Here is a 12,010-nt window from a genome sequence, read left to right on the forward strand (position 1 = left end):
AACTTGAGAGGCACACAACAACGTAATTATGGTGCTCATAGCAGATCGATGGTGTGAGGTGCGGCTCGTTTCTTCAAAAGGAACCACCATTTACCAACTTGGCTGTAATGCAGTCACCGTCATACCAGTGTGTTAGGGATGTGAGTGTAGGTAGTTTTATTGGTACCTGAGGACAGTGTACTGAACAACACTGGATCAGTTTTTACTGCATTTGCAGACTAATAATTGTAACTGTTAGTAGTACATGTTTAGGTTGGTTAGTACCTCCGTGTACACGCGCAAGATAAAGCCATTAATGCTTATTTTACCCCGGGGCAGCAGCTCAGATGCTGAAGTGTGGATGCGTGGACCCAAAACGGTTAGTGTATACTGACAGATGTAGTGGTGCAATTACGACCGTCATAAAACGTAAACTATGTGACACGTCTCCAGAAAACTGTTAGATACAGAGAAAAAAAACTAACAATTGAAGTGCGTACATACTAAGGTACCAATGATCAAATATATACAAATATATTCCTAATGTCCTGTACATTACACGAACGTGTGGTTTCGACGAAGCGCCATTTTCAAATGCAATATATGTGACTCTACACCGACACCCTGTGTGGATGTGTAGATATGTGCATCTGTCCTTTAAGTATATCTTAGTGGTATCGAACGAGAATAATGTTGCATACTTTTACTACCAATACGTTTAAATCTGTGGTTCACTGACATAAAATTAACCATTTAGTAACGAAAAATAATTATTTTTTCCTAGTGTATGGGTCATTTTCTGAAAGTAAGTGTACAGATTTTATATTTTTATAGAAAAACGTTTTATGAAAAAAATTACAGGAAATTATTCATAGACTTGTGCACTACTTTTCCACATAACAGCAAACTGTTTAACACGTATAGTGTGTCATGGCACAAACTTCTTCATCTCCTTCTCGAAGAATGATCCCTCTAGCTCCTTCCCCCACGTCAAAACCTCTATCTGCACCTGCTCGTTGGCTCATGGGTGTGGAAAGTCCCAGAGCGCCTCGGCCCCTAACGCTGTTTGAGGATGGGCGTTGTCGTGCCACTATCACACTTGTGTCTCATCATTTCCCTCCTTTTACTATTAATGTTTCTTTTGAGTTTCTTTACGGACTCACAATATATTTGTGCATTAATGGTCTCTCCCTGAGGAATAAATTCGAGCAAAACGATGCCTTTTTAGTCCCAAAACACTGAGGCCATGATTCTTTTGCGTGAAATTATGACTTTGAAATTTTTGGTAGACAAGCAACTGGTGTCACGCCACTGTCTCAGAAGTGTAATGAACCACCCTCCTTTCTTCTTCAGTCACAGGAGAGCTCAGAAAATCCTCTCGTCTTCCAATTCAAGTCACTCAAGAAACTCGCGGGCGTTACTGACCCGATTTTTGTGTAGCTCTGTTATCTGTTTTGGTACCCATCTTGCGCAGAGTTTCCAGTATACCAGTGTTTCTGTAGGCGTCTCGTATATGAGAGTTGCGAAAATATCAGAAATTTCATTCACTGCCAATTGGCGGTCTTCACGTACAGATTCCCGATTTTTTTCATTAGTCAGAGTGAAAGGTCTTCCACTCCTCTTTTCGCTATCAACATCTGTTCCGCCTCTAGTAAAGTCCCTACACCGCTTAAACACACTCGTTCTGTTCATAACAGCTTCACTGCAAACTGTTCTGATTCGCGAAAAATATTCACTACGTGATGTTCCTTTCGTGAGTAGGGCGCGGATCACAGCACGTGCCTCACACTTGGCGCGACTTCTTAGACATTTTCACACAACCGGACACTACAACGCGAGTTTACGTCCTACCGCTTTCCTGTGATGCTCGCTCTACTCAGGGGATCTCCACCTACTATTCAGTGTTGCCAACCTTCACAAAACAGAGTACCACAGTTCATATGGTCACAGAACACTTACTTTGTAAACATGCTTCGTACTCCACAGTTTTGTTTGTGAAGTTGACAATATTTACATTCAGAACTATAATTATGCTTACTGTTTTCCATAATTGTTGACAGAGATAAAATCGGTAGAAAACCCAATTTATTTTCGTTTCTGTGAATTATGTAACGATGCAAGTCGGCTGTAGCAATGTTCCAAGGAGCCATGTTATGTCGTCATTGTTAACTATAATTGAGTGGAAAGTGGCCAGAGGGATGTGTCGCCGTAGGAATCTGGACAGGCACTCAAAACATTAGTCGGCGTAAGTGCAGTTTAAGCACATGTATTATACCAACTTCTGGGCGAAGAAATTTTATACTTCTGACAACTTGTGGCAACCAAGGCTAGGTATAAGCAGATGCGCGACACGGACGTGCGTCTATGCACATTGAATGTTTGTTGGTTGAGCTAACTATCAACAACTGGGCGTATACAAATCAAACTGTAATTCTTTGGTCAAGGATATGGATTATATTGATCATGCAAACGTATCTTTATACTAAAAACAGGTATGTCTCTATTCTCGTTCACTTGCAGAAAGTATTACGTATTGGTATGAGGCCGTTGTGATGTTGTTTTAAAGCAGTTCTTGCAAAATACGGAATACAATAATTTTGAAGAAAAGATACATTCCTGTATCGTGATACAACGGTTATGATGCATGGATATAAAGCTTTACAGCTTCAGCATGAAAAAATCATTAACCTACGACAACTGTACCAAGGGAAAGAAGAACTTACAACAAATTACCAGAAGTAATTTAAGCACAACATACTTCTTAATGATTCTTTCTGTCTCTAATTCATGCTTTTAATAGCTGAAGGAGTACACACGCAGTGGCTGCTTGAAAATTAAATTAATTAACAAGATTTTAATAAAATTTTAGTTGTAAGGAGAGAAGAGGAGTCACAGGCTCAACGTCAAAATCCAGACACAGACATCTGCAACCTCAGCACTTAGGTCATGTTGGCAGCTCTGCAACCACGACCCCACCACTGGAGCAAAAACCGGCGATTCGAGACATTCCTATGGCGTTCGGCGGGGGTCCCACCTAGCCTTGTATAAAAGCTGGCCAGAATGCGCATGTCACCACAGGTGGACTTCGGATCGGCGTCAACTGTGCGTCGGCTGGGCTGCCGCCGCAAGGCCACCAGCGTTCTTTTTGCATTCTCTGTCGGTCCATTATGGCCAGGGGACATTGACTGGTACGTACTTCTCAATTCAATAAACTTTACCAACAGCCGAATACGTTAGGTTATTCCATTTTATTTGGAACGCAACCAGTTTCGGCAATTCATTTTGCCATCTTCGGTAAAGGGTGACATCCCTTTCGTATGAATCAGTTGCGGAACGATTGGGATTCACGGAAACCAGTTTTATGGCGCTATACGATAAGCTCGTTGATTCGAAAAAAACTTATGGGGCCTGAAGATGCCAAATGCACTGCCGAAACTGGTTGCTTTCGAAATAAAATAAAATAACCTCAACAACACGGCTGTTGGCAAAGTTTATTGAATTGAGAAGATCTAGATGCAGGTCACCGCCGGTTGGGGCAAGGGTCGAGCCGATGTCCTCCTAGCCACCGAGGCCCTGGAGGCCTGCCACAGATCGATACTCGCTTCACCTGGGAAGGATACGGCGACAACATCCGTAGAGTAACAACAACAATAGGCTGCCACATCTGATGCGGCACAAACAAGAGGTGTTCCGACCATCAGAGGTTCTGGCACTGCTAGGGCAGCAGCTACAGCCGCCCTCGTAACACCACTTCTCGTAGCCGTGAACCGTGAGATCGATGACTAACCATGCCCTTCGAACACAGATGCCGTGGGTTAAAATGGGGCCTCATCAGTGGACAAGTGCATGCAACTGTAACTGCTACATCTTGTTGGTGTGAGAATTATCATATACGTGTCTGTCTTGCAGCAGCCACATTCACCTCCAGTGGATTCCTGTAGTCCTTGCTCCCCACTGAACCCACAATGCCCAGGTCGCAGAGATATCACCATCCTGACCAACACGGCTCTTCCATCCCTCCGTAACAGGCATTGAACCTCAGACATGCTACAGTTTAATTGACAAACACACACGTATATACATCCGAACAAATGGTTCAAAGGGCTCAGAACACTATGGGACTTAACTGCTAAGGTCATCAGTTCCCTACAACTTAGAACTACTTAAACCTAACTAACCTCCCCGTGGTCTAGGGGAAGCGTCTTTGATTTATAATCAAAACATTTTCGTTCCCGGGTTCGATCACCGCCACTGCCTAAATTTTGATAAATAATCAGCATTGGTGGCCGAAGACTTCCGGCATAAGAAATCAGCCTCATTCCGCCAACGGCCTTGTCAAAGAGGGCGGAGGAGCGGATAGAGGTTCAGGGCACTCTCTTGTCCTAGGGGTGGGAAATTGCCCCTAAAGGCGGAAGAATCAGCAATGATCAACGACATGAGGATGCAGAAGGCAATGGAAATCACTGCATTAATGACACGTAACGTGTATCCACAGGACATGTGGCCTGTAATTGAAGATGTGTCATGATGATCTCTCCATTGGCAAAAGATTCCGGAATAGCCCCCATTCGGATCTCCCGGAGGGGACTGCCAAGGGGGAGGTTACCATGACAAAAAGATTGAATAATCAACGAAAGGATAACGTTCTACGAGTCGGGGCATGGAATGTCAGAAGCTTGAACATGGTAGGGAAACTAGAAAATCTGAAAAGGGAAATGCAAAGGTTCAATCTAGATATAATAAGGATCAGTGAAGTGAAGTGGAAGGAAGACAAGGATTTCTGGTCAGATGAGCATCGGGTAATATCAACAGGAACAGAAAATGGTATAACAGGTGTAGGATTCGTTATGAATAGGAAGGTAGGGCAGAGGGTGTGTTACTGTGAACAGTTCAGTGACCGGGTTGTTCTAATCAGAATCGACAGCAGACCACCACCGACAACGATAGTTCAGGTATACATGCCGACGTCGCAAGCTGAAGATGAACAGATAGAGAAAGTGTATGAGGATATTGAAAGGGTAATGCAGTATGTAAAGGGGAACGAAATTCTAATAGTCATGGGATGCAGTTGTAGGGGAAGCAGTAGAAGAAAAGGTTACAGGAGAGTATGGGCTTGGGACAAGGAATGAAAGAGGAGAAAGACTAATTGAGTTCTGTAACAAGTTTCAGCTAGTAATAGCGAATACCCTGTTCAAGAATCGCAAGAGGTATACTTGGAAAAGGCCGGGAAATACGGGAAGATTTCAATTAGATTACATCATGGTCAGACAGAGATTCCGAAATCAGAGACTGGATTGTAAGGCGTACCCAGGAGCAGATATAGACTCAGATAACAATATAATAGTGATGAAGCGTAGGCTGAAGTTCTAGACATTAGTCAGGAAGAATCAATACGCAAAGAAGTGGGATACGGAAGTACTAAGGAATGACGAGATACGTTTGAAGTTCTCTAACGCTATAGATACAGCAATAAGGGATAGCGCAGTAGGCAGTACAGTTGTAGAGGAATGGACATCTCTAAAAAGGGCCATCACAGAAGTTGGGAACTAAAACATAGGTACAAAGAAGGTAGCTGCGAAGAAACCATGGGTAACAGAAGTAATACTTCAGTTGATTGATGAAAGGAGGAAGTAAAAACATGTTCCGGGAAAATCAGGAATACAGAAATACAAGTCGCTGAGGAATGAAATAAATAGGAAGTGCAGGGAAGCTAAGACGAAATGGCTGCAGGAAAAATGTGAAGACATCGAAAAAGATATGATTGTCGGAAGGACAGACTCAGCATACAGGAAAGTCAAACAACCTTTGGTGACATTAAAAGCAACGGTGGTAACATTAAGAGTGCAACGGGAATTCCACTGTTAAATGCAGAGGAGAGAGCAGATAGGTGGAAAGAATACATTAAAAGCCTCTATGAGGGTGAAGATTTGTCTGATGTGATAGAAGAAGAAACAGGAGTCGATTTAGAAGAGATAGGGGATCCAGTATTAGAATCGGAATTTAAAAGAGCTTTGGAGGACTTATGGTCAAATATAGCAGAAGGGATAGATAACACTCCATCAGAATTTCTAAAATCATTGGGGGAAGTGGCAACAAAACGACTATTCTCGTTGGTGTGTAGAATATATGAGTCTGGCGATATACCATCTGACTTTCGGAAAAGCATCATCCACACAATTCCGAAGACGGCAAGAGCTGACAAGTGCGAGAATTATCGCACAATCAGCTTAACAGCTCATGCATCGAAGTTGCTTACAAGAATAATATACAGAAGAACGGAAAAGAAAATTGAGAATGCGCTAGGTGACGATCAGTTTGGCTTTAGGAAAAGTAAAGGGACGAGAGAGGCAATTCTGACGTTACGGCTAATAATGGAAGCAAGGCTAAAGAAAAATCAAGACACTTTCGTAGGATTTGTCGACCTGGAAAAAGCGTTCGACAATACAAAATGGTGCAACCTGTTCGAGATTCTGAAAAAAGTAGGTGTAAGCTATAGGGAGAGACGGGTCATATACAATATGTACTACAACCAAGAGGGAATAATAAGAGTGGACGATCAAGAACGAAGTGCTCGTATTAATCTGTACATCGAGGAAGCAATGATAGAAATAAAAGAAAGGTTCAGGAGTGGAATTAAAATACAAGGTGAAAGAATATCAGTGATACGATTCGCTGATGACATTGCTATCCTGAGTGAAACTGAAGAAGAATTAAATGATCTGCTGAACGGAATGAACAGTCTAATGAGTACACAGTATGGTTTGAGAGTAAATCGGAGAGAGACGAAGGTAATGAGAAGTAGTAGAAATGAGAACAGCGAGAAACTTAACGTCAGGACTGATGGGTACGAAGTCAATGAAGTTAAGGAATTCTGATTCCTAGGCAGTAAAATAAGCAATGACGGACGGAGCAAGGAGGACATCAAAAGCAGACTCACTATGGCCAAAAATGCATTTCTGGCCAAGAGAAGTCTACTAATATCAAATACCGGCCCTAATTTGAGGAAGAAGTTTCTGAGGATGTACGTCTGGAGTACAGCATTGTATGGTAGTGAAACATAGACTGTGGGAAAACCAGAACAGAAGAGAATCGAAGCATTTGAGATGTGGTGCTATAGACGAATGTTGAAAATTAGGTGGACTGATAAGGTAAGGAATGAGGAGGTTCTTAGGCAGAATCGGAGAGGAAAGGAATATGTGGAAAACACTGATAAGGAGAAGGGACAGGATGATAGGACATCTGCTAAGACATGAGGGAATGACTTCCATGGTACTAGAGGGAGCTGTAGAGGGCAAAAACTGTAGAGAAAGACAGAGACTGGAATACGTCAAGCAAATAATTGAGGACGTAGGTTGCAAGTGCTACTCTGAGATGAAGAGGTTAGCACAGGAAAGGAATTCGTGGCGGGCCGCATCAAACCAGTCAGTAGACTGATGACCCAAAAACAAAAAACAACCTAAGGACATCACACACATCCATGCGCGAGGTAGGATTCGAACCTGCGACTGTAGCGGTCGCGCTGTTCCAGACTGTAGCGCCTAGAACCGCTCGGCCACTTCGGCCGGCATACATCCGAACAGGGTGGTGGTATATAAAATTTCGACAGGAGAAGGACTTGAAAATGTCTCATTGCCGAATTCAGTCGACAGTTTGATGCAAATGAAAGTGATTGTATAGCAGACAAGTTGGACAATGGAATTGCCTTTTAACATATACGTGACTGTGACACCAAACAGGGAAAAGCTCACTGACAAGATGTACTGCAAGGTGGCGTAGAGATGTAAGAAGACTATAACTGGTGCCAAATTGTGGTATCATCATTTCGAAATATTAACAACAATAAATCGTGTTTCTTATAGAAAATGTCACGCGGTGTCTATAAGCGATTGATGATTGTTGTGGCACAACTCATAAGCACCAAAACTCAGACGATTCCGCTGGAAATCAGGAACAAAATCACACGCGAGAATATAAAGAAATCTGAAGATGTACCAAAAAACAGTAGAATTTTTAATGCGCCAAGTCAGTCAGTCGGCGTTTAGAAACGATCCAGTCAAAATCTGTGTGTAGGCCTTGATCTTAATATTCTTATTTATTAATGATGAGTTATTCTTAATTATTATGAGAAGTGTAACTGATCGTTTTGAATGAAGTCACTGTGGTGGCATCCCTGTTTTTCATTTATTGATGATAACAGCCCTCATTATTGTCAGAAGCCAGAAAAATTGGTTCAAATGGCTATGAGCACTATGTGACTCAACTTCTGAGATCATCAGTCCTCTAGAACTTAAAACTACTTAAACCTAATTAACCTAACGACATCACACACATCCATGCACGAGGCAGGATCGAACCTGCGACCGTAGCGGTCGCGCGGTTCCAGACTGTAACGCCTAGAACCGCTCGGCCACCCCAGCCGGCGCAGAAGCCGCACATTTAAACAGCTTAAAGCACAATAGCACGGGAGACACCGATGATTATAATCAGAAGAAGAGTAAAATGGAGCATGTATATTTCTAAATTCTGAATTCTGACTGACAATGCAAATTAATTGACGGACGTATCTCAGCTTGATTCTCCCAATGACTATCCCGCAGCTGCTGTAACAGTTGTTTGACATCCGGCACACTGGCATTGGGCAGAATTGACGTCTGAGCTTGTCCCATGCACATTCTATTAATGGCTGATCTGGGGATGTTGCTAGCCAAGGAAGAACCTCGACATCATACAGACTGTTCGTAGAGGCACAATGTGTGGATCAACATAGTCGTGTCCAAAAATGGAACCTTGATGCTGTCACATGAGAGGTAATACACGAGGGCGCAGAAATTTCCTGACGAACCATATTGGCGTCTGTTCGGTTCACTCACTACTAGCAAATAGTCATGCCCACACAATGTCGACAGCAGTGACACCTCTGTGCTTTTCCAAAGCATCTGAAGAATAGGTCCTCTTCCCATGTCGTCGTTATACTCAACGACGATGTTCTCCCGAGATAATGCCATACCAGTCATCGTTGGACACAATGTGATTCTTTCACCAGCACTCAATGTTTCTTGGTTACAGCACACTCTAGACGCAGCCGTTTGTGTTGCGGTGTTAACGGCGACCTACACATGGGACGATAGTTCCCCTGACTGGCTGTTTCTGCTCTCCCACCAATGACGTTGGATGGTACAGAACGTTGCATGAAGTCAAAAAAAAAAAAGAAAGGTTCAAATGGCTCTAAGCACTATGGGACTTAACATCTGAGGTCATCAGTCCCCTAGACTTAGAACTTCTTACATCTTACTAACCTAAGAACATCACATACAACCATGCCTGGGGCGGGATTCCAACCTGCGACCGTAGCAGCCGCGTGGTTCCGGACTTAAGGGCCTAGAACCCCTCGACCACAGCGGCCGGCTGCATGGACTCCATTACCTGTTCTCTGACAGCAGATGCTGATGAGAAAAGGTTATAATGAGCTTGGTGCACAATACAGCGATTGAGAACGTTACGGCACATTCCAGACGCCACCGTTTGTTATGTTGACGGCAACCTTCGTATGAGACCATAGTCCCACAACCTGGCTGTTGCAGCTCTCCGATCAATCATGTGGGATCACACAAGATGTTGCATGGAGTCCATTACTTGTTCTCAGATAGCAGACGCAGATGAGAAAGGTTTATGGTGAGCTTGGTACACAATACCGCGATCGTCCATCGTGATGGCCAGACATCGGAACCATGACGATACGTTTGCCCGCCCTCATGTTCCCATGTAGTGCAACACTGGTGCACTGACATATCTCCGAACACTCCACAAACCTGTGTACTGCATGACTTGACAAGCCGACCAAATATCGACCCGTAATGCGGCCGCTTTGAAACTCTGTCCGGTACTGATGACGCTGTCTCATCCAAATTTACGGCATCTCGATGTCCTTCACTCTAATCATTCAATATACGAGGCTGTTCATGTATGCTATATATGCTACCAGGCCTCGTACCAACACTAAACACGAACAACACTAATGAACGCTGGTAGCCATTGTACCTGTGAATGAGAATTGCAACTCTTATCATTCACACAGCGGGTGTTGCTGTTAACGTGTACGAAGTTACATTGACATCCGACCATATCTTCCGGGTGATAGAATTTTTTTTCGGACAGTGTATTTTTATAAACAAAGTATGAGTAAAGCTAATACACTGTGGCGTATATACGGTTGCTACCGTAGGTCACTCGGAACGCAGTGCATCTGGACGAACGACGTTTTGATATCTTTTACCTCTTACACTCGTGGAAACACAAGTTCTTCAAACAAGATACGTAAGCGACTTTATCCTACCTTAGCACTTCCTCCTAGCATGTTTTTTTTTTTTTTACATTAGGGAGTAACAAAACGTACCTGCAAGTATAAAATACACGTAGCGAGGATTTATTTAGAAATTGTGCAGAAAACAGACTGTCGCTATAAATGTAAACGAAAATAAAGGTTCAAAAAATGGTTCAAATGGCTCTGAGCACTATGGGACTCAACTGCTTAGGTCATTAGTCCCCTAGAACTTAGAACTAGTTAAACCTAACTAACCTAAGCACATCACACACATCCATGCCCGAGGCAGGATTCGAACCTGCGACCGTAGCGGTCTCGCGGTTCCGGACTGCAGCGCCCAGAACCGCACGACCACTTCGGCCGGCCGAAAATAAAGGTACGCAGTAGCTGAGAAAGAGAGAGGGTGAGACAGGGTAGTATTTTGTCTCCCTTGAAGAAGGTAAGAACGGTAAAGGGTCATCAAGCAGGACAGTGAAAAGGCTCAAGTGAGTCTGCGTTGCAATACTTACACAGGAATTTTATTTATTTGGCGTTGATTTGTTTAACAATACTGCCAAGAGCTTGGTACGAAGATAAAATCGTATATTCAGAGAAAACATAATAAAGAAGTTTTAACAAAAGTTTAAAATTATCTTATGACGACCATAAAGAAACAGTACATACAGCTAAGAAAGACTGACATATTAACTGCAGACAAAAAAGAATATCAAAAGAAACTCAACAGAGCTTAAGAAGCATACAACTGAAGATTAGAGCGACTATGCAATCACAGATAGAGTACCCGATATCGAATGCACAATTTACAAGCACGTAGAAATAAATCAAAGGGGCTTTGCAAATTTGAGGATCTCCATGAAATAACTGCAAGATTTGCAGTTACAGATTTTGCTGTGTTCCGAACAAAGTGCAGAAAAACAGCAAGTTGTTTGCATCAATCTTTCTTACCACTGACAGTTGCAGAAAGGGCTACCATGGACTTGCTCAAGATTGATCCGCGTGGAGAGCTGCATTAAAACAAGCTTCCGTAACGAGGCCCACAAAAACAAGCAAATTTGCACCTATAGCACATAGCTTTTGGATTCTGAACACGGGTGTTTGTGACTATAATCATGTTCTATGACTGTCAAGAAGGAAGTCCGCAGCTCAGAAAATGAGACTTAATGTAGAAGCATTTGACGTATGCACTCCTATGCAGCCAGGCACTCCACAAGGCGTCTGCAGACAATTTTCTCTTCATACAGACCAGTCGTAAACCCGAAACTCAATTTAAACATTTCGTTGCTTTTACGTTTCCGTGGCCCGTGAGAGGGGAAGCACTACGCCCTAAATGCTCCGCAAAACGTCCCGGCCGTAAAGTTAGTTACTGCTGTCCTGTATTTAAACAACGCACACAACAGGCGACATTCAGACTGCGAGTTGGGTGTTTTGTAGCCTGAGTTGTCGACAATTGAGCAACCACTGTAACAGCAGTGCAAATGAAATTCAGAGTTACAAAAAATCCAGTAACTCGTATTCCGCTTTCATCCATACTTAAGTAAGTATCACTGAAAGGACTCCTTAAAATCACGACTTATGATGTTCTTTACTCTGTGTTTGGAAACTAGAAAGTTCCTTGTATCTCTCTTCTTGAGAAGGAGCATGCTGCATCATTGTTATTGTAGACCTTAACAGGGAGACCAGTCTGCATCATTTTTAAGCCCACGACTCACC

This window comes from Schistocerca piceifrons, chromosome 1, assembly GCF_021461385.2.
Source record: "Schistocerca piceifrons isolate TAMUIC-IGC-003096 chromosome 1, iqSchPice1.1, whole genome shotgun sequence".
NCBI lineage: Eukaryota > Metazoa > Arthropoda > Insecta > Orthoptera > Acrididae > Schistocerca > Schistocerca piceifrons.